Here is a 22,309-nt window from a genome sequence, read left to right on the forward strand (position 1 = left end):
AATAAGCACAAAACGCAAAGAAAACAGAATCTGTCAAAACAGAACAGTCTGTAGCAATCTGATCTGTTCGAATACTTTGGAACTCCAAAAATTGTGAAAAATCAGGATGACCGGGTTATTTGTATATGAATCTACTGCAAAACAAATTGGAATTTATCACGTTCTGGTGATTTTTAACAATTGTTTTCGTGAGCATAAATGTTTCTGATTTTCAGCAAGATCAAACAACTATCACCCAAGAAGATCCTAAAGGCTTTACTTGGCACAAACACTAATTAAAACACAAAAAACACAATCATAATAGTAGCATAATTGTGTAAACACTCAAGAATAGAAAGCAAAAAAGCAAAAATAAATTTATTCATTGGTTGCCTCCCAACAAGCGCTATAGTTTTACGCTCTTAGCTAGGCATAAAGCAAGGATCTAAGTTTTGTCATCTTTGTCCAACTCCTCAATCAAACACTTAGGATTCTTTAGAGATTTAGCATAAAGATTTTCAATGATAATACTTCTAGGAACAACTTTAAAGAATTCATTTTTGCCAAAGGGATCCCTTATAACTTCAACAACATCCGGGTGAATGCTAATCATCTTAAGATCTTCATTATTATTACTAAAAGTTGCACCCTTATTCTTGGTAACTTGGGTCTTACCAATTTTTACGGGGTTTTTTCAATAGTTTTAGCGGAGGCAAAAGTCGTGCTCAAATTACTAAAGATTTCCTCCAGTTTATATATCCGAGATGGACTTTCTTCAATTCTTTCATGCATTATGATTCCCTTTTCTTTTAACAACTCAAAAACTACTCCCGTCTCTGACCCAATTTTAGTGGCAAGATTATGCATCTTTTTATCCAAATTTTCAATATGCTCTTCAGTAAGCATTTTCTTTTCAATAGCATCTAATCTTTCATAACATGCTCAAGAGTTAAAGTTGTTTCATTAATGATAAGAGGTGGTGAGCCTACTAGATTTCCCATAGCATTAAAAGCATCAAGAGAGGGACACATCAAGAAATTTCCACCGGTAATTGTATCAAGGACGAATCTAAACCAAGTGGTGATACCCATATAAAACCAACGAAAAAGAACAACGGTAGATTGCTTACAGATAGATCTATTATTAGCACTGCAAATTCTATACCAAGCATCTTTCAGATTTTCTCCTCCCCTTTGTTTAAAGTTGAGAACTTCGTTCTCGGGAGTGCACACAATAGAGGAAGGACTATCCATAACGATAATAACAGCAAACAAGATTGCACACAGAAACAAATCCGGAAAGAAAACGACGAACGGAAAAAAAGGCGAATAAAAAGGCAAATTTTTGTGAATTGGGGAGAGGAAAACGAGAGGCAAATGGAAAATAATGTAAATTGTGAGGAGATGAGATTTGTGATTAGGAACCTGGTATATGTTGAAGATCCTCCCCGACAACGGCGCCAGAAATTCCTTTTGATGTCGCTTGAAGCTACGTCGGTATTTCCCCAAAGAGAAAGGGATGATGCAGCACAGGGTGGTAGGTATTTCCCTCAGATATGAAACCAAGGTTATCGAACCAGCAGGAGAACCAAGCAACACAACGTAAACAGCCACTGCACACAAATAACAACCACTCGCAACCCGACGTGTTAAAGGGGTTGTCAATCCCTTTCGGGTGACGGTGCCTCAAATTGGTGCGTGGACGGGAGAAAGTTGTAATAGATTGAATAAATAGATCGCAAATAAAATAAAGTACAAGAAAGTATTTTTGTATTTTTTGTTTAATAGATCTGAAAATAAATGCAAAGGAAAAGTAGATCGCAAAGGCAAATATATGAGAAAGAGACCCGGGGGCCGTAGGTTTCACTAGTGGCTTCTCTCGAGAAAAATAGCAAACGGTGGGTGAACAAATTATTGTTGGGAAATTGATAGAACTTCAAATAATCATGATGATATCTAGGCAATGATCGTTATATAGGCATCACATCCAAGATTAGTAGATCGACACCTGCCTGCATCTACTACTATCACTCCACACATCGACCGCTATCCAGCATGCATCTAGGGTGTGTTTGGTTGCAGTCGTGGACTGGAATGCCATGGGTCCAACCTGTTTGCGGGCCTCGTTCTCACGTTCAGTAGGCAGGTGGAATGGTCACCACCTAGTTCCCACGGACCAAATATTCGACCCAGATCCGGAACCGGGTGAGACCTCCAAATTGGGCGGATGACGCGGAACCGATCTCTTTCCTCGCGCTCCCGCAACCTTATCCTCTCTCGTGCGGGCTCCTCTCCCTCATCTCTCCCCTCCACCGATCTATGCCGCCGGGCTCTCCCCTCCTCTGGTCTGCGCCACCGGCCCTCATCGTCTTGTCCACCTCCGAAACACAACCTCCCTCTCCTCTGAAGCACGTGCGCGGCAGTCGAGCGGCTGCGAGAAGATCTTGAAGCTGGGCAACCGCGGCGGCACACGCCGGGAGGGTCGCGCTGCCGCGCTTGATCTAGACGCCGTCCATTGACCGCCTGGGCAAGCGCCGCCAGAAGCTGCGGTTGCGCATGGGGACGCCAAAGCCAAGCCTGGCATCCAGCCGGCTGCCATGTTCAACTGTCGTATATTTCTTCTAGCCGCTGTTTATCTAGTGCTTTGAGTCCGATTGGTGTACCTACACTTTTGTTTGTCGCATGGATGGATGGATTTTGTTTCGTTGCTGGTCAAACAAAAATTGCTTGAGCCTGATTTGTTGATGCTCACACCCCTGTTCAGAAATCGAACTCAATGTTTACCGAGCATTGTTGCATGGATGGATGGATGACCACTTACAAATCCATTCCATTCCATTCTTCAAACCAAACATCAAAACGTAATCGTTCTGTTCCTTTGATTTATCCATACCAAACACAAAGACGAAACCGACCCATTACACTGGAATGGAACCATGCCATTTCATTACACTTCGTTCCCGAACCAAACACACCCCTAGTGTATTAAGTTCATGGAGAAACGGAGTAACACAATGAGAACAATGACATGATGTAGACAAGATCTATCTATGTAGAGATAGTCCCCATCGTTTTATCCTTAGTAGCAATGACAGATACGTGTCGGTTCCTCTTTTGTCACTGGGATCAAGCATCGTAAGATCGAACCCACTACAAAGCACCTCTTCCCATTGCAAGATAAATAGATCGAGTTGGCCAAAAAAAACCAAATATCGGAGTTAAAAGAGATCAAAGAAACTCAAATACTTTCATGGATACAAAAAGATGGAACTGATCATAAACTCCAAGTTCATTAGATCCCAACAAACACACCGCAAAAGAGTTACATCATATGGATCTCCAAGAGACCATTGTATTGAGAATTTAGCAAGAGAGAGGAAGCCATCTAGCTACTAACTACGGACCCAAAGGTCTACAAGGAGCTACTCACGCATCATCGGAGAGGCACCAATGGAGGTGGTGAACCCCATCTGAGATGGTGTCTAGATTGGATCTGGTGGTTCTGGACTTTGCGGCGGCTGGATCAATATTTCTTCGACTCCCCTAGTGTTTTGGGAATATTGGGGTATTAATAGAGCAAAGAAGCGGTCCAGGGGGCACCTGAGGTTGGCACAACCCACCAGGGCACGCCTGGGCCTCCTGGCGCGCCGTGGTGGGTTGTGCTCTCCTTGGAGAACCCCCAGGCGCAGCCAGGTCCCATTATGTGTCTTTTGGTCCATAAAAAATCTCCATGGAGTTTCGTTGCATTTGGACTCCGTCTGATATTGATTTCCTATGATGTAAAAAACATGAAGAAAACAACAACTGGCACTTCGCACTATGTCAATATGTTAGTACCAAAAAATGATATAAAATGACTATAAAATGATTATAAAACATCCAAGATTGATAATATAACAGCATGGAACAATCAAAAATTATAGATACATTGGAGACGTATCAATGTCGCTTGAAGCTACATCGCTATTTCCCCAAAGAGGAAGGGATGATGTAGCACAACGGCGATAGGTATTTCCCTTAGATATGAAAACAAGGTTATCGAACCAGTAGGAGAACCAAGCAACACAACGTAAACATCCCCTGCACACAAATAACAAATCCTCGGAACCCGACGTGTTAAAGGGGTTGTCAATCCCTTCCGGGGTACGGCGCCTCAAGATAGGCAAACGGACGTGAGATAATTGCAGTAGATTGATAGATCAAACGCCAAATAAAATAAAGTGCAGCAAAGTATTTTTGTATTTTTGGTTTAATAGATCTGAAAATAAATGCGAAGGAAAAGTATATCGCAAAGGAAAATATATGAGAAAGAGACCCGGGGCTGTAGGTTTCACTAGTGGCTTCTCTCGAGAAAAATAGCAAACAGTGGGTGAACAAATTACTTTTGGGCAATTGATAGAACATCAAATAATCATGACGATATCCATGCAATGATCATTACATAGGCATCACGTCCAAGATTAGTAGACCAACTCCTGCCTGCATCTACTACTATTACTCCACACATCGACCGCTATCCAGCATGCATCTAGTGTATTAAGTTCATGGAAAAACGGAGTAACGCAATAAGAACAATGACATGATGTAGACAAGATCTATCTATGTAGAGATAGACCCCATCGTTTTATCCTTAGTAGCAACGATACATACGTGTCGGTTCCCCTTCAGTCACTGGGATCAAGCACCGTAAGATCGAACCCACTACAAAGCCCGTCTTCCCATTGCAAGATAAATAGATCGAGTTGGCAAAAAAAACTGGAATATCGGAGAAGAAATATGAGGCTGTAAGAGATCATGCATAAAATAGATCAAAGAAACATAAATACTTTCATGGATATAAAAAGATGTAACTGATCATAAACTCAAAGTTCATCAGATCCCAACAAACACACCGCAAAAAGAGTTACATCATATGGATGTCCAAGAGACCATTGTATTGATAATTCAGCGAGAGAGAGGAAGCCATGTAGCTACTAACTACGGACCGGAAGGTCTACAAGGAGCTACTCACGCATCATCGGAGAGGCACCAATGGAGGTGGTGAACCCCATCCGAGATGGTGTCCAGATTGGATCTGGTGGTTCTGGACTTTGCGGTGGCTGGATCAATATTTCGTCGACTCCCCTAGGTTTTGGGAATACTGGGCTATTTATAGAGCAAACTGGCGGTCCGGGGGGCACCCGAGGTGGGCACAAACCACCAGGGCGCGCCTGGGCCTCCTGGCGCGCCCTGGTGGGTTGTGCTCTCCTCGGAGCACCCCCCAGGCGCAGCTAGGGCCATTATGTGTCTTCTGGTCGATAAAAAATCTCCGTGGAGTTTCGTTGCATTTGGAATCCGTCTGATATTGATTTCCTGCGATGTAAAAAACATGTAGAAAACAACAACTAGCACTTGGCACTATGTCAATAGGTTAGTACAAAAAATGATATAAAATGACTATAAAATGATTTTAAAACATCCAAGATTGATAATATAACAGCACGGAACAATCAAAAATTATAGATACATTGGAGACATATCAATGTCGCTTGAAGCTACGTTGGTATTTCCCCAAAGAGGAAGGGATGATGTAGCACAACGGCGGTAGGTATTTCCCTCATATATGAAACCAAGGTTATCGAACTAGTAGGAGAACCAAGCAACACAACGTAAACATCCCCTGCACACAAATACCAAATCCTCGCAACCCGACGTGTTAAAGGGGTTGTCAATCCCTTCCGGGGTACGGCGCCTCAAGATAGGCAAACAGGCGTGACATAAATTGTAGTAGGTTGATAGATCGGACACCAAATAAAATAAAGTGCAGCAAAGTATTTTTGTATTTTTGGTTTAATAGATCTCAAAATAAATGCAAAGGAAAAGTAGATCGCAAAGGCAAATATATGAGAAAGAGACCCGGGGGCCGTAGGTTTCACTAGTGGCTTCTCTCGATAAAAGTAGCAAACGGTGGGTGAACAAATTACTGTTGGGCAATTGATAGAAGTTCAAATAATCATGACGATATCCACGCAATGATCATTATATAGGCATCACGTCAAAGATTAGTAGATCGACTCCTGCCTGCATCTACTACTATTACTCCACACATCGACCGCTATCCAGCATGCATCTAGTGTATTAAGTTCATGGAGAAATGGAGTAATGCAATAAGAACGATGACATGATGTAGACAAGATCTATCTATGTAGAGATAGACCCATCGTTTTATCCTTAGTAGCAACGATACATACGTGTCGGTTCCCCTTCTGTCACTGGGATCAAGCACCGTAAGATCGAACCCACTACAAAGGACCTCTTCCCATTGCAAGATAAATAGATCGAGTTGGCCAAACAAAACCCAAATATCGGAGAAGAAATACGAGGCTATAAGAGTTGGAGAATATTTCTCTCACTGTTATTGATCAAGTGTTACACAGTACATGTTTATATACACCGGGGCGCAGCCCGAGTCATTAGGCACGCATGCCCTTGACCCTAATTACATGGGCATGCATCAAGGCCCGTTATAACACAACTCAACACCCCCCTCAGCCGGAACTCCATTTGCCTGGACGTTGAGGCTGGATCGGAACTCGTGTAACACCGGAGATGGCAAGCCTCTTGTGAACAGATCAGCGAACTGGGAGCTCGATGGGACGTGCAACACATGGACGTCACCGAAGGCAACACGATCGCGTACAAAATGAAGATCTATCTCGATGTGTTTGGTGCATCGGTGTTGTACCAGATTACACGAGGTAAGAGGCGCTGATATTGTCACAATAGACGATTGTGGCACGCTGTGGTGGACACTTGAGTTCGTGAAGAAGTTGGCATAACCAACAAGACTCGGCAACAGAGTTAGCAACATTGCGGTACTCAGCCTCCGCACTATAACGGGACACGGTGGCCTGTCGCTTGGAGGACCAAGAGATGAGATTGGAATCAAGGAAGACACAAAACCCCGAAGTGGATTTCCGCGTGTCATGGCACCCAGCCCAATCCGCATCTGTGTATGCGATCAGATCCGTGGAGGAGGACTTGAAGAACTATAAGCCATAGTGAGAGGTGCCTTGAAGGTAACGAAGAATGCACTTTGACGAGCTGCATGTGAGTGTCTCGTGGCTCATGCATAAAGAGGCACACGTGTTGAACGGCATAAGATATGTCGGGTTGTGTCAAGGTGAGATAATGTAAGGCACCCGCAAGACTACGATAATATGTTGGGTTGGAGAGGAGCTGACCGGCAGAGAGGGACAGCTTAGAGCTCGTGTCTATGGGGGTGGAGACAGGCTTACAATGGAGCATGTTTGCACGCTCAAGAATCTCCAAAGTGTACTGTTGCTGACTGAGGAAAAGACCCAAGGAGTTGGGTGTAGCGTTAATGCCAAGAAAGTGGTGAAGAGAGCCCATATCCGTCATGGAGAACTCGGCCTTGAGAGCAGAAATAACGGTGTTGAGGGTTTGAGGGGAGCTGGCTGTCAAGATGATATCGTCGACGTACACTAGTAAGTACGCAATGGATGTGCCACGATGAAGAATGAACAATGATGTGTCACTCTTGGAGCCATGAAACCCAAGGCACAGAAGAAAATCCTGAAAGCAGAGAAACCACGTTCGAGGCGCTTGCTTGAGGTCGTAGAGGGACTTGTGTAGACGACAGACATGATTCGGACGAGAGGGGTCGACAAACCCAAACGGTTGAGAGCAGTAGACGAGCTCGTTGAGATCGTCGTGGAAAAAGGCATTCTTCACGTCCAATTGGTGGATTGGCCAAGAGTGAGAGGTGGCAAGACTCAAAACCACACGGATGGTAGCCGGCTTGACCACCAGGCTAAACGTCTCATCGTAGTCCACACGCTCCCATTGTGTGAACCCGTGCACCACCCACCGAGCTTTGTACCGTGCCAAGGAACCATCCACGTTGAACTTGTGGCGATAGATCCACTTCCCCGTGGCCACATTAACACCTGCAGGCCTAGGCACCAAAGACCATGTAGAGTTGTTCATTAAAGCAGTGTACTCATCTAGACTAGCTTGTCACCAATTGGGGTCTTTGAGTGCAGACTTGTAAGTGGGTGGAATGGGTGAGATGGAGGTGGAGGAAGTGTTGGTAAGAAAAAGACGTCGAGGCATGCAAAAACCCGATTTGGCACGAGTGGACATTTTGTGTGCATTATTTGGTGGTGCAATGGGTACGGCGCGGGGCGAAACGGGGTGCGTACGCATGCATGGGGGAGATCCCGAGGGAGATTCGGTGGGGCTGGGGGCAGACGGGCCTGAGTCGCGGGGCGCAGGGAGCGAGGTGGATGCGGGCGCAGGGGAGTTGGCAGGTGCGGGCGATGATTGGGTGGAGGTGGACGCAGTCTGTGCGGTAGTGGTGGACCCACGGGGGCGGCCGGTGGGAGAGGAGCACGTGGTGGAGCCAGGCATGGAGGGCGTGATACATCTCCAACGTATCTATAATTTTTGATGGCTCCATGCTATATTATCTTGTGTTTTGGACATTATTGGGCTTTATTATTCACTTTTATATTATGTTTGGGACTAACCTATTAACCGGAGGCCCAGCCCAGAATTGATGTTTTTTGCCTATTTCAGAGTTTCGCAGAAAAAGAATATCAAATGGAGTCCAAACGGAATGAAACCTTCAGGAACGTGATCTTTGGAACGAACATGATCCAGAGGACTTGAACCCTACGTCAAGAAAGCTACCAGGAAGGCACGAGGTAGGGGGCGCACCTACCCCCGTGGGCGCGCCCTCCACCCTCGTGGGCCCCACGTTGCTCCACCGACGTACTCCTTCCTCCTATATATACCTACGTACCCCCAAACGATCAGATACGGAGCCGAAAACCTAATTCCACCACCGCCACCTTCTGTACCCACGAGATCCCATCTTGGGGCCTGTTCCGGAGCTCCGCCGGAGGGGGCATTGATCACGGAGGGCTTCTACATCAACACCATAGCCTCTCCGATGAAGTATGAGTAGTTTACCTCAGACCTTCGGGTCCATAGTTATTAGCTAGATGGCTTCTTCTCTCTTTTTGGATCTCAATACAATGTTCTCCCCCTCTCTTGTGGAGATCTATTCGATGTAATCTTCTTTTGCGGTGTGTTTGTTGAGACCGATGAATTGTGGGTTTATGATCAAGTTTATCTATGAACAATATTTGAATCTTCTGAATTCTTTTATGTATGATTGGTTATCTTTGCAAGTCTCTTCGAATTATTAGTTTGGTTTGGCCTACTAGATTGATATTTCTTGCAATGGGAGAAGTGCTTAGCTTTGGGTTCAATCTTGAGGTGTCCTTTCCTAGTGACAGTAGGGGCAGCAAGGCACGTATTGTATTGTTGCCATTGAGGATAACAGGATGGGTTTTTTGTCATATTGCATGAATTTATCCCTCTACATCATGTCATCTTGCTTAAAGCATTACTCTGTTCTTATAAACTTAATACTCTAGATGCATGCTGGATAGCGGTCGATGTGTGGAGTAATAGTAGTAGATGCAGGCAGGAGTCGGTCTACTTGTCTCGGACGTGATGCCTATATACATGATCATACCTAGATATTCTCATAACTATGCTTAGTTCTGTCAATTGCTCAACAGTAATTTGTTCATCCACCGTAAAATACTTATGCTCTTGAGAGAAGCCAGTAGTGAAACCTATGGCCCCCGGGTCTATTTTCCATCATATTAATCTTCCAACACTTAGTTATTTCCGTTGCTTTTATTTTACTTTGCATCTTTATCATAAAAATACCAAAAATATTATCCTATCATATCTATCCGATCTCACTCTCGTAAGTGACCGTGTAGGGATTGACAACCCATTATCGCGTTGGTTGCGAGGATTTATTTGTTTGTGTAGGTGCGAGGGCCTCGCGCGTAGCCTCCTACTGGATTGATACCTTGGTTCTCAAAAACTGAGGGAAATACTTACGCTACTTTGCTGCATCACCCTTTCCTCTTCAAGGGAAAACCAACGCAGTGCTCAAGAGGTAGCAAGAAGGATTTCTGGCGCCGTTGCCGGGGAGGTCTACGCAAATGTCAACATACCAAGTACCCATCAGAAACCCTTATCTCCCGCATTAGATTATTTGCCATTTGCCTCTAGTTTTCCTCTCCCCCACTTCACCCTTGCCGTTTTATTCGCCCTCTCTTTTTTGTTTGCCTCTTTTTCGCTTGCTTTTTGTTTGCTCGTGTGTTGGATTGCTTGTTTGTCACGATGGCTCAAGATAATACCAAATTATGTGACTTTACCAATACCAACAATAATGATTTCCTTAGCACTCCGATTGCTCCTCTTACCGATACTGAATCTTGTGAAATCAATGCTGCTTTGTTGAATCTTGTCATGAAAGATAGATTCGCCGGCCTTCCTAGTGAAGATGCCGCTACTCATCTAAATAGCTTCGTTGATTTGTGTGATATGCAAAAGAAGAAAGATGTTGACAATGATATTGTTAAATTGAAGCTATTTCCTTTTTCGCTTAGAGATCGTGCTAAAGCTTGGTTTTCGTCTTTGCCTAAAAATAGTATTGATTCTTGGAATAAGTGCAAAGATGCTTTTATCTCTAAGTATTTTCCTCCCTCTAAGATTATCTCTCTTAGAAACGATATTATGAATTTTAAGCAACTTGATCATGAACATGTTGCACAAGCTTGGGAGAGGATGAAATTAATGATACGTAATTGCCCCATGCATGGTTTGAATTTATGGATGATTATACAAAAAATTTATGCCGAATTAAATTTTGCTTCTAGAAACCTTTTAGATTCGGCCGCGGGAGGCACTTTTATGGAAATCACTTTAGGAGAAGCTACTAAACTCCTAGATAATATTATGGTTAATTATTCTCAATGGCACACTGAAAGATCTACTAATAAAAAAGTGCATGCGATAGAAGAAATTAATGTTTTGAGTGGAAAGATGGATGAACTTATGAAATTATTTGCTAGTAAGAGTGTTTCTTCTGATCCTAATGATATGCCTTTGTCTACTTTGATTTATAATAATAATGAATCTATGGATGTGAATTTTATTGGTAGGAATAATTTTGGTAGCAACACGTATAGAGGAAACTTTAATCCTACGCCTTATCCTAGCAATTCCTCTAATAATTATGGTAATTTCTACAACAATTCTTATGGAAATTTTAACAAGATGCCCTCTGAATTTGAGTCTAGTGTTAAAGAGTTTATGAATTCGCAAAAGAATTTTAATGCTTTGCTTGAAGAGAAATTGCTTAAAGTTGATAAATTGGCTAGGAACGTTGATAGAATTTCTCTTGATATTGATTCTTTAAAACTTAGATCTATTCCTCCTAAGCATGATATCAATGAGTCTCTCAAAGCCATGAGAATTTCCATTGATGAGTGCAAAGAAAGAACCGCTAGGATGCGTGCTAAGAAAGATTGCTTTATGAAAGCGTGTTCTTCTAGATCCTATGAAAATAAAGATGAAGATCTAAAAGTTATTGATGTGTCCCTTATTAAATCTTTGTTTTGCAATATGAATCTTGATAATGATGGGACTGAATATGATCCACCTTTACCTAGAAGGCGTTCCAAAAATTCGGAGTTTTTAGATCTTGATGCAAAAATTAATAAAAGTGGGATTGAAGAAATCAAAACAGTAGATGTTAATGAACCCACTATTTTGGATTTCAAGGAATTTAATTATGATAATTGCTCTTTGATAGATTGTATTCCCTTGTTGCAATCCGTGCTAAATTCTCCTCATGCTTATAGCCAAAATAAAGCTTTTACCAAACATATCGTTGATGCTTTGATGCAATCTTATGAAGAAAAGCTTGAGTTGGAAGTCTCTATTCCTAGAAAACTTTATGATGAGTGGGAACCTACTATTAAAATTAAGATTAAAGATCATGAATGCTATGCTTTGTGTGATTTGGGTGCTAGTGTTTCCACTATTCCCAAAACTTTGTGCGATTTGTTAGGTTTCCGTGATTTTGATGATTGCTCTTTAAACTTGCACCTGTGGATTCCACCATTAAGAAACCTATGGGAAGAATTAATGATGTTCTTATTGTTGCAAATAGGAACTATGTGCCCGTAGATTTTATTGTTCTTGATATAGATTGGAATCCTTCGTGTCCTATTATTCTTGGTAGACCTTTCCTTAGAACGGTTGGTGAAATTATTGATATGAAGGAAGGGAAAATTTTAGATTCCAATTTCCATTAAAGAAAGGCATGGAACACTTCCCTAGGAAGAAAAGAAAACTAACATACGAATCTATTATGAGAGCCACCTATGGATTGCCCACCAAAGATGGCAATACCTAGATCTATCCTTGCTTTTATGCCTTGCTAGGGGCGTTAAACGATAGCGCTTGTTGGGAGGCAACCCAATTTTATTTTTAGTTTTTTTGCTTTTTGCTTCTGTTTAGGAATTAATTTTTGATATAGCCTCTCGTTGGATGTGTTTTTATGTTCTAATTAGTGTTTGTGCCAAGTTAAACCTATAGGATCTTCTTGGATGATAGTTATTTGATCTTGCAGAAAATTCCAGAAACTTTCTATTCACGAATATAATTGTTAAAAATCACCAGAACGTGATAAAATATTGATTCCAATTGCTGCTGATCAATAAACAAATTGCCCAGGTCGTCCTATTTTGGCTGATTTTTTGGAGTTCCAGAAGTTTGCGTTAGTTATAGATTACTACAGACTGTTCTGTTTTTGACAGATTCTGTTTCTCGTGTGTTGTTTGCTTATTTTGATGAATCTATGGCTACTAAAAGAGTTTATAAACCATAGGGAAGTTGGAATACAGTATGTTTAAGACCAATATAAATAAAGAATGAGTTCATTACAGTACCTTGAAGTGGTCTTTTGTTTTCTTTCGCTAACGGAGCTCACGAGATTTTCTACTAAGTTTTGTGTTGTGAAGTTTTCATGTTTTGGGTGAAAGATTTGATGGATTATGGAACAAGGAGTGGAAAGAGCCTAAGCTTGGGGATGCCCATGGCACCCCCAAGATAATCTAAGGACACCAAAAATCCAAAGCTTGGGGATGCCCCGGAAGGCATCCCCTCTTTCGTCTACTTCCATCGGTAACTTTACTTGGAGCTATATTTTTATTCACCACATGATATGTTTTTTCCTTGGAGCGTCTTGTATGATTTGAGTCTTTGCTTTTTAGTTTACCACAATCATCCTTGCTGTACACACCTTTTGAGAGAGGCACACATGATTCGGGAATTATTGGAATACTCTATGTGCTTCACTTATATCTTTTGAGTTATATAGTTTTTGCTCTAGTACTTCACTTATATCTTTTAGAGCACGGTGGTGGATTTGTTTTATAGAAACTATTGATCTCTCATGCTTCACTTAGATTATTTTGAGAGTCTTAAATAGCATGGTAATTTGCTTAAATAATCCTAATATGCTAGGTATTCAAGATTAGTAAAACCCTTCTTATGAGTGTGTTGAATACTAAGAGAAGTTTGATGCTTGATGATTGTTTTGAGATATGGAGGTAGTGATATCAAAGTTGTGCTAGTTGAGTAGTTTTGAATTTGAGAAATACTTGTGTTGAAGTTTGCAAGTCCCATAGCATGCACGTATGGTAAACGTTATGTAACAAATTTGAAACATGAGGTGTACTTTGATTGTCCTCCTTATGAGTGGCGGTCGGGGACGAGCGATGGTCTTTTCCTACCAATCTATCCCCCTAGGAGCATGCGCGTAGTGCTTGGTTTTTGATGACTTGTAGATTTTTGCAATAAGTATGTGAGTTCTTTATGACTAATGTTGAGTCCATGGATTATACGCACTCTCACCTTTCCATCATTGCTAGCCTCTTCGGTACTGTCCATTGCCCTTTCTCACATTGAGAGTTGGTGCAAACTTCACCGGTGCATCCAAACCCCATGATATGATACGCTCTTTCACACATAAACCTCATTATATCTTACTCAAAACAGCCACCATGCCTACCTATTATGGCATTTCCATAGCCATTCCGAGATATATTGCCATGCAACTTTCCACCATTACGTTTATCATGACACGTTCATCATTGTCATATTGCTTTGCATGATCATGTAGTTGACATAGTATTTGTGGCAAAGCCACCATTCATAATTCTTTCATACATGTCACTCTTGGTTCATTGCATATCCCGGTACACCACCGGAGGCATTCATATAAAGTCATACTTTGCTCTAGTATCGAGTTGTAATCATTGAGTTGTAAATAAATAGAAGTGTGATGATCATCATTTTCTAGAGCATTGTCCCAAGTGAGGAATTAAAAAGAAAAGAGAAAGGCCATAAAAAAAGAGAAGGCCCAAAAAAATGAGAGAAAAATAGAGAAGGGACAATGTTACTATCCTTTTAACACACTTGTGCTTCAAATTAGCACCATAATCTTCATGATAGATAGTCTCTTGTTTTGTCACTTTCATATACTAGTGGGAATTTTTCATTATAGAACTTGGCTTGTATATTCCAACAATGGGCCTCCTCAAGTGCCCTAGGTCTTCCTGAGCAAGCAAGTTGGATGCACACCCACTTAGTTTCTTTTGTTGAGCTTTGATATATTTATAGCTCTAGTGCATCCGTTGCATGGCAATCCCTACTCCTTGCATTAACATCAATCGATGGGCATCTCCATAGCTCATTGATTAGCCTCGTTGATGTGAGACTTTCTCCTTTTTTGTCTTCTCCACATAACCCCCATCATAATATTCTATTCCACCCATAGTGCTATATCCATGGCTCACGCTCATGTATTGCGTGAAGGTTGAAAACGTTTGAGATTACTAAAGTATGAAACAATTGCTTGGCTTGTCATCGGGGTTGTGCATGATGAGAGCATTCTTGTGTGACGAAAATGGAGCATGACTAAACTATATGATTTTGTAGGGATGAACTTTCTTTGGCCATGTTATTTTGAGAGGACATAATTGCTTAGTTAGTATGCTTGAAGTATTACTATTTTTATGTCAATATTGAACTTTTATCTTCAATCTTTCGGATCTGAATATTCATACCACAATTAAGAAGAATTACATTGAAATTATGCCAAGTAGCAATCCACATCAAAAATTCTGTTTTTATCATTTACCTACTCGAGGACGAGCAGGAATTAAGCTTGGGGATGCTTGATACGTCTCCAACGTATCTATAATTTTTGATTGCTCCATGCTATATTATCTTTTGTTTTGGACATTATTGGGCTTTATTATTCACTTTTATATTATTTTTGGGACTAACCTATTAACCGGAGGCCCAGCCCAGAATTGCTGTTTTTTGCCTATTTCAGAGTTTCACAGAAAAAGAATATCAAACGGAGTCCAAACGGAATGAAACCTTCGGGAACGTGATTTTCGGAACGAACATGATCCAGAGGACTTGGACCCTACGTCAAGAAAGCTACCAGGAAGCCACGAGGTAGGGGGGTGCCTACCCCCCTGGGCAGGAGTCGGTCTACTTGTCAGGCAGGCAGGAGTCGGTCTACTTGTCTCGGACGTGATGCCTATATACATGATCATACATAGATATTCTCATAAATATGCTCAATTCTGTCAATTTCTCAACAGTAATTTGTTCACCCACCGTAAAATACTTATGCTCTTGAGAGAAGCCACTAGTGAAACCTATGGCCCCCGGGTCTATTTTCCATCATATTAATCTTCCAACACTTAGTTATTTCCGTTGCTTTTATTTTACTTCGCATCTTTATCATAAAAATACCAAAAATATTATCCTATCATATCTATCGGATCTCACTCTCGTAAGTGACCGTGTAGGGATTGACAACCCCTTATCGCGTTGGTTGCGAGGATTTATTTGTTTGTGTAGGTGCGAGGGACTCGCGCGTAGCCTCCTACTGGATTGATACCTTGGTTCTCAAAAACTGAGGGAAATACTTACGCTACTTTGCTGCATCACCCTTTCATCTTCAAGGGAAAACCAACGCAGTGCTCAAGAGGTAGCAAGAAGGATTTCAAACGCCGTTGTCGGGGAGGTCTACGCAAAATTCAACATACCAAGTACCCATCACAAACCCTTATCTCCCGCATTACATTATTTGCCATTTGCCTCTCGGTTTCCTGTCCCCCACTTCACCCTTGCCGTTTAATTTGCCCTCTCTTTTTCGTTCGCCTCTTTTTCTCTTGCTTTTTGTTTGCTTGTGTGTTGGATTGCTTGTTTGTCACGATGGCTCAAGATAATACGAAATTATGTGACTTTACCAATACCAACAATAATGATTTCCTTAGCACTCTGATTGCTCCTCTTACCGATACTGAATCTTGTGAAATCAATGCTGCTTTGTTGAATCTTGTCATGAAAGATCAATTCGCCGGCCTTCCTAGTGAAGATGCCGCTACTCATCTAAATAGCTTCGTTGATTTGTGTGATATGCAAAAGAAGAAAGATGTTGACAATGATATTGTTAAATTGAAGCTTTTTCCTTTTTTGCTTAGAGATCGTGCTAAAGCTTGGTTTTCATCTTTTCCTAAAAATAGTATTGATTCTTGGAATAAGTGCAAAGATGCTTTTATCTCTAAGTATTTTCCTCCTGCTAAGATTATCTCTCTTAGAAACGATATTATGAATTTTAAGCAACTTGTTCATGAACATGTTGCACAAGCTTGGGAGAGGATGAAATTAATGATACGTAATTGCCCCACGCATGGTTTGAATTTGTGGATGATTATACATAAAATTTATGCCGGATTGAATTTTGCTTCTAGAAACCTTTTAGATTCGGCCGCGGGAGGCACTTTTGTGGAAATCACTTTAGGAGAAGCTACTAAACTCCTAGAGAATATTATGGTTAATTATTCTCAGTGGCACACTGAAAGATCTACTAATAAAAAAGTGCATGCGATAGAAGAAATTAATGTTTTGAGTGGAAAGATGGATGAACTTATGAAATTATTTGCTGGTAAGAGTGTTTCTTCTGATCCTAATGATATGCCTTTGTCTACTTTGATTGAGAATAATAATGAATCTATGGATGTGAATTTTATTGGTAGGAATAATTTTGGTAACAACGCGTATAGAGGAAACTTTAATCCTAGGCCTTATCCTAGCAATTCCTCTAATAATTATGGTAATTCCTACAACAATTCTTATGGAAATTTTAGTAATATGCCCTCTGAATTTGAGACTAGTGTTAAAGAGTTTATGAATTCGCAAAAGAATTTCAATGCTTTGCTTGAAGAGAAATTGCTTAAACTTGATGAATTGGCTAGGAACGTTGATAGAATTTCTCTTGATGTTGATTCTTTAAAACTTAGATCTATTCCTCCTATGCATGATATCTATGAGTCTCTCAAAGCCATGAATTGACAACCCCTTATCGCGTTGGTTGCGAGGATTTATTTGTTTGTGTAGGTGCGAGGGACTCGCGCGTAGCCTCCTACTGGATTGCTACCTTGGTTCTCAAAAACTGAGGGAAATACTTACGCTACTTTGCTGCATCACCCTTTCCTCTTCAAGGGAAAACCAACGCAGTGCTCAAGAGGTAGCAGGGCGCGTCGCAACGAGTGCGTGTGGGCGTGCATGAGGAGGTGGGGCCCGGACGGGCGGGATCCGAGGGGGCGGATCAGGGCCACCTGATGGGGACGGGTTCGAGGAAACTGGATTGGGCAGAGACCTGAGTTGGGAGATTTTGTGGACGGGATCGTCTGTGGACGTGGGCGGTTGTGGTGGTGTGTATGGGAAACATGTTTCGTCAAAAATGACGTGTCTGGACACAATGACGCGGCATGACTCCAAGTCGAAGCAACGATACCCCTTGTGTTCTAGGGGATACCCTAGGAAAATGCAGTGGACAGAGCGGGGGGAGACTTTGTGGGTCATGGTGGAAGAAGTGTTTGGGAAGCACAAACAACCAAACACCCGGAGATGATCGTACGTAGGATGGGTGCCATGGAGAATAAAGTAGGGCGTGACAGTGGCGATAACGCGAGAGGGGCGCCTATTGAGTAAGTATGTGGCGGTATGAAGTGCTTCGACCCAGAAGGGAGGGGTGAGGTGTGCTTGAAAGAGGAGGGTACGAACGATGTCATTAGTTGTCCGAATGAGACGTTCTGCTTTGCCGTTTTGGGGGGGGGGGGTGTGCGGGCAGGAAAAACGGTAGGCAGTGCCGTTGGAGGAGAAAAACGTACGAAGGGATGTGTTGATGAACTCGCCACCATTGTCGCATTGCATTGCTTTAATCACTACATTGTATTGGGTGTGGACGAAGGAGAAGAAGCGTTGTAGAGTGGTAGACGTGTCGGATTTATGTCGTAAAAGCAGCAGGAGTACTTAACAACCTTAACTGAAACCAGCAGGGGCACTTAACAACCATAGCTGAAAGAAGTATGAGTAGTTATACAGGTTCAACCATACAAAGCACGCCTCGAAAGCGGCTTCATCTCGCAATGTGGTCAATAAACAGGATATCCGCTTTAGATCCATGGAAAAGCAGGAACATAATCTTCTGTCCTATTCTCCAAGATGGACGGGCCTTCATTATTTGAGACCACCCATGAATAAGTATCTTTTCACCTCCAAGGGGAATGGAGTAGGTCGACATAAACATCATGTTGTGACCAAGCGCAAGTCTGACCCGACCATGGTCAGGCATCTGTATAGGAACAATAGAACTGGGCAGTTTCTGTTTCAAGAAGATCACAGCTATAAAACTGTGTATAAGCAATGGTTTATGAACAACATATATAAGAGAAAATAGCTCGTACCATAAGTTTCTCGACACAGTTGGACCTGTTCAACGAGTGCAGCAGTGGCACACATATCCCACGTGGCCTTCCACCATTGAAACGCCCCACAAGGACAGCAAGACGATCAATAAAGTGTAGGAACTTCTGGATGTCATCCCAGTCAACTTTAGTGCCATCAGTAATGGCCGAGTTGTTACAGAATAACAAATGAGCAGCCTGCTTAACTCTGAAAAAACCTACACGTGCCACCAATTATAAGAAAATTTTAGTTAGAAGTAGCATCTTCGTGAGAGATTCGTTGCTACTTCTAAAGTTAAATTGTGATCAGTTAGACAGCATAGGTGGATTAAGAAGTAATCGAGGCAACAAGCAAGAACCAGATACAAAACTAACATGGATGAACAATTGGAACGACGTCGGGGTGGAAGATCGCAGTGAAGATGAGACCAGGTTCTGCTATTTCCATCAACATTCATGCGCCAACTTTCAGTCCGTAACACTTGAGAAAGTTTATCCAAGTTCGGCCATAAAAAAGCAGCGATCTTCTTGGTTCATGAACCCAACTCGAAACTTATATCCATGGCTTGTCTTCACTGTCACCATTAAAATGGTGTATTCAGTTATGACAAGGCCGAGCATCTTGAGTACATGTGTTCTGGCAGAGCAAGGAATGCACTGCAGGAAAAATAATATGAGAACACAATGTATTCCCTATATCCAAATGTAGAAATACTTTCCTCCTTCACGTCAGTGTTGACCATGGTACTAGTACCTTTTATCAAAATATAGCAATCCAAATTTCCAAATTAGTCGACATCATGTTCAAAAAACCCCACCATCCCAGATAGAAAAGAGGATTCTACTGTGCGCGTTTTAAAATCCTGTGTTAGGATGAGAAGGAACAAGTGTGGCATCTCGCCGAGCGCACATAAACCTGTAGGCTCCTCACACTTTGGGCACTGCAAATGAAACACACTAGATTCAGTAGGAAGAAAAATGCATCAACGGCGGCGGCTACCATCCTAGGAGTACCCGCGACCAAGGGACTTGGATTTATCGGGGATCGATGAAGAATTCATACCAGGTTCTCCATGAGAAAACCCTATGCAATCGCCGAGCGAGGGTTTTCTCTGAACAAGCAGACAAGGGAGAAGGGATTCAGGCTGAGTGAAATATTGCGCTTCGTCCGTCCAGCTTACTGCTAAAGCTGGAAAGGTGGGGGTTTTTGTGATTTGACGGCTCATTGGGCATTAATGCGGCGCTATGACCGGGGTGTGTCTACCGTGCAGTTGTGCACTCTTATTTGGTGCATATGTCATGTGGACCCCGTTGCCGGATGCCCCACATATCAGCGCAAGGAAGTAGAAAGACAGGAGTAACTAGTTATTACACATAAATATATTTTTGACAGAGAGATGTTCCCTCTGTAAAGAAATATAAAGATTTTTTATATCACAACTTTATACATAAGAGAAATCAAGGGGAATATATATAACATATATAATTATAAAAAACAGAGTTTTTTTTAACACGGTATAGAGAGTTGGTGATGATGGTGTGCCTGTCATCCTGCAATATAGGCCGTCCGATTTATATCTGACAGATAGGAAGGAAACTATGGCAATTTTGCAAAAAGGTACCCACACACCTCTCCGCATTTGCAAATAAGGCCTTCCCTCGTTCATCCTTTTCTCTCACAAGATAAAATAGTCATACAAATGCATCTTGATGTTACGTGCAACGCACGGGCATTATGGGATTTCAGCTGAGAAATACTCAGACAGGCTCACGGTTCTAGACTTTGGGCCATAGGCCGGTGGGCCTGCATGTTTGGGGGCCCATGTGTTCTACCTCAGCACTTTTCATATTGCAAGCGGTCGGTACGGCGCTGGTTTTAGATGCTGTCGCAAGGCGAATACACAAAATTGAATAAAGCACATCAGCTGTTGGAATGAAATCAAACGACAGTTCCTAACCAGCAATCAGAGTGGCAATTCTATCAATGATACTGTCGTACTACTTATACACACAGGACACTTGTTTCACCATGCCAGAGTATTACATCAAAATCTCTCGGCCGATAGATCAGTTCGGCAGTTCTGAAGAATTTCAAAGTTGATTCGGACCAGCTCTCCTTGCCGAGAAAGTTCGATTTTGACATCATCCCCTACCGCAAGATATGATTTAGATTTGAACCTTGACCATCCTTTAACATCAATCATCATGCGACCATCCTTTGTACTTACAGTATATTGAGCAGGTTCATTCAAACCAAGGCTGCGCATGGTAAGAGAAACTTGGCCGCTGTCGCCTGGATTGTTGAACGACTCCCTCATTGCTCTAGGAATTCTCTATTTGCAAACAAGAAGACATACCCAAACAGTTAGATCAACACAGTGAATCATGCGAAACAACATGGAAATAAAAAAGAACGAAACACTTGGGCGGCCAATGCTTACCAAGAAGGTGGACATGTCGGTTTTTGTAAGGACTTTAGTATATGAAGTGCGAACTGCAGCCCAGTCTGTTGCCGGTGCAACTGCTCGTTCGGTTGCCGCTGCACGGGCCGGAGTAGATGCAAGTGCAAGTGTTGGTGCAGGTGCCGAAGCCGCCGCTACTGCCGGAGATGGTGCTCCTTGTAGAGGTGGTGCCGGTGTCGGAGCAGGTGCCGGTGTCAATGCTCGGTCCTCCGGTAGATCAGCCTGATCCGCTGACGCGGTCGGTGCCCAATCCTCAGCTGGATCAGACTTAGCTGCTGCCGCTGTCCGTGCTAGAGCAACTGTCGGTGCTCTATCCGTTGCTGAAGGTGGTACCGATGTGCGAGACAGCAGCGATCGTGTCTGGTCTGCTATGATTAGCTTTCTAACTTGACTAGGCTTCGTGACCGTGATCCAGTTTTTTTCTTCATTTCTATTAAACGCGAGAAGGACTAATTGTGGCGTTTTTGTTAAACCAAACTGCAGTTCATCATAGGGATTCAGCTTGTACTCAGACAACAGACTGATCCAATTTTTTCCAGTAATATAAGTGATGGACAGTGCCTTCGTTACTGACACGACATAAGAAGTGAACCTGCAAAAATAGCCATCGTAGAGCAAACCAAATAGTTTATTCTGTGATGAATGTCACATGGCAAAACCTGCATCGTAAAATTGCAGGAAAAGAAAGAAAACATGACATTAAATCAATAAGATTTAGACAGTAAATCAATAAGATTTACTTGATGTGACACGAGTGAATCCTTACCAGGAAATCACTATGTTGAAGTACTAAACAGAAGATTGATCGTCCAACTACGGGTGGCATGCAGGGGCCCCGCCTACTCCTACAAGCAGGACAGTCCAAAGGTCGTGACAAATCGTATGGACCGAACATCCATGGGACTGGAAATCCTGGTGGGTGCGATAAACCCTGCAATGCATACAGATATTGGAGTGTAACCATAATTGATAAACCGTCCTCACAAAAAAGATGATCTGGATACTTCAAAATATACAGACTGAATTGAGTGGACAGACATTAACATAGACCGTTCTCAGGACTGACCACACACCAAAAGCGGCAGTACTAATAAACAATACAGGGTTCACAAACACAAATCAAGTACTGAACAATAGTACTTACTATAGACAA

The sequence above is a fragment of the Aegilops tauschii genome, chromosome 6, assembly GCF_002575655.3.
Source record: "Aegilops tauschii subsp. strangulata cultivar AL8/78 chromosome 6, Aet v6.0, whole genome shotgun sequence".
NCBI classification, from domain to species: Eukaryota; Viridiplantae; Streptophyta; class Magnoliopsida; order Poales; family Poaceae; genus Aegilops; species Aegilops tauschii.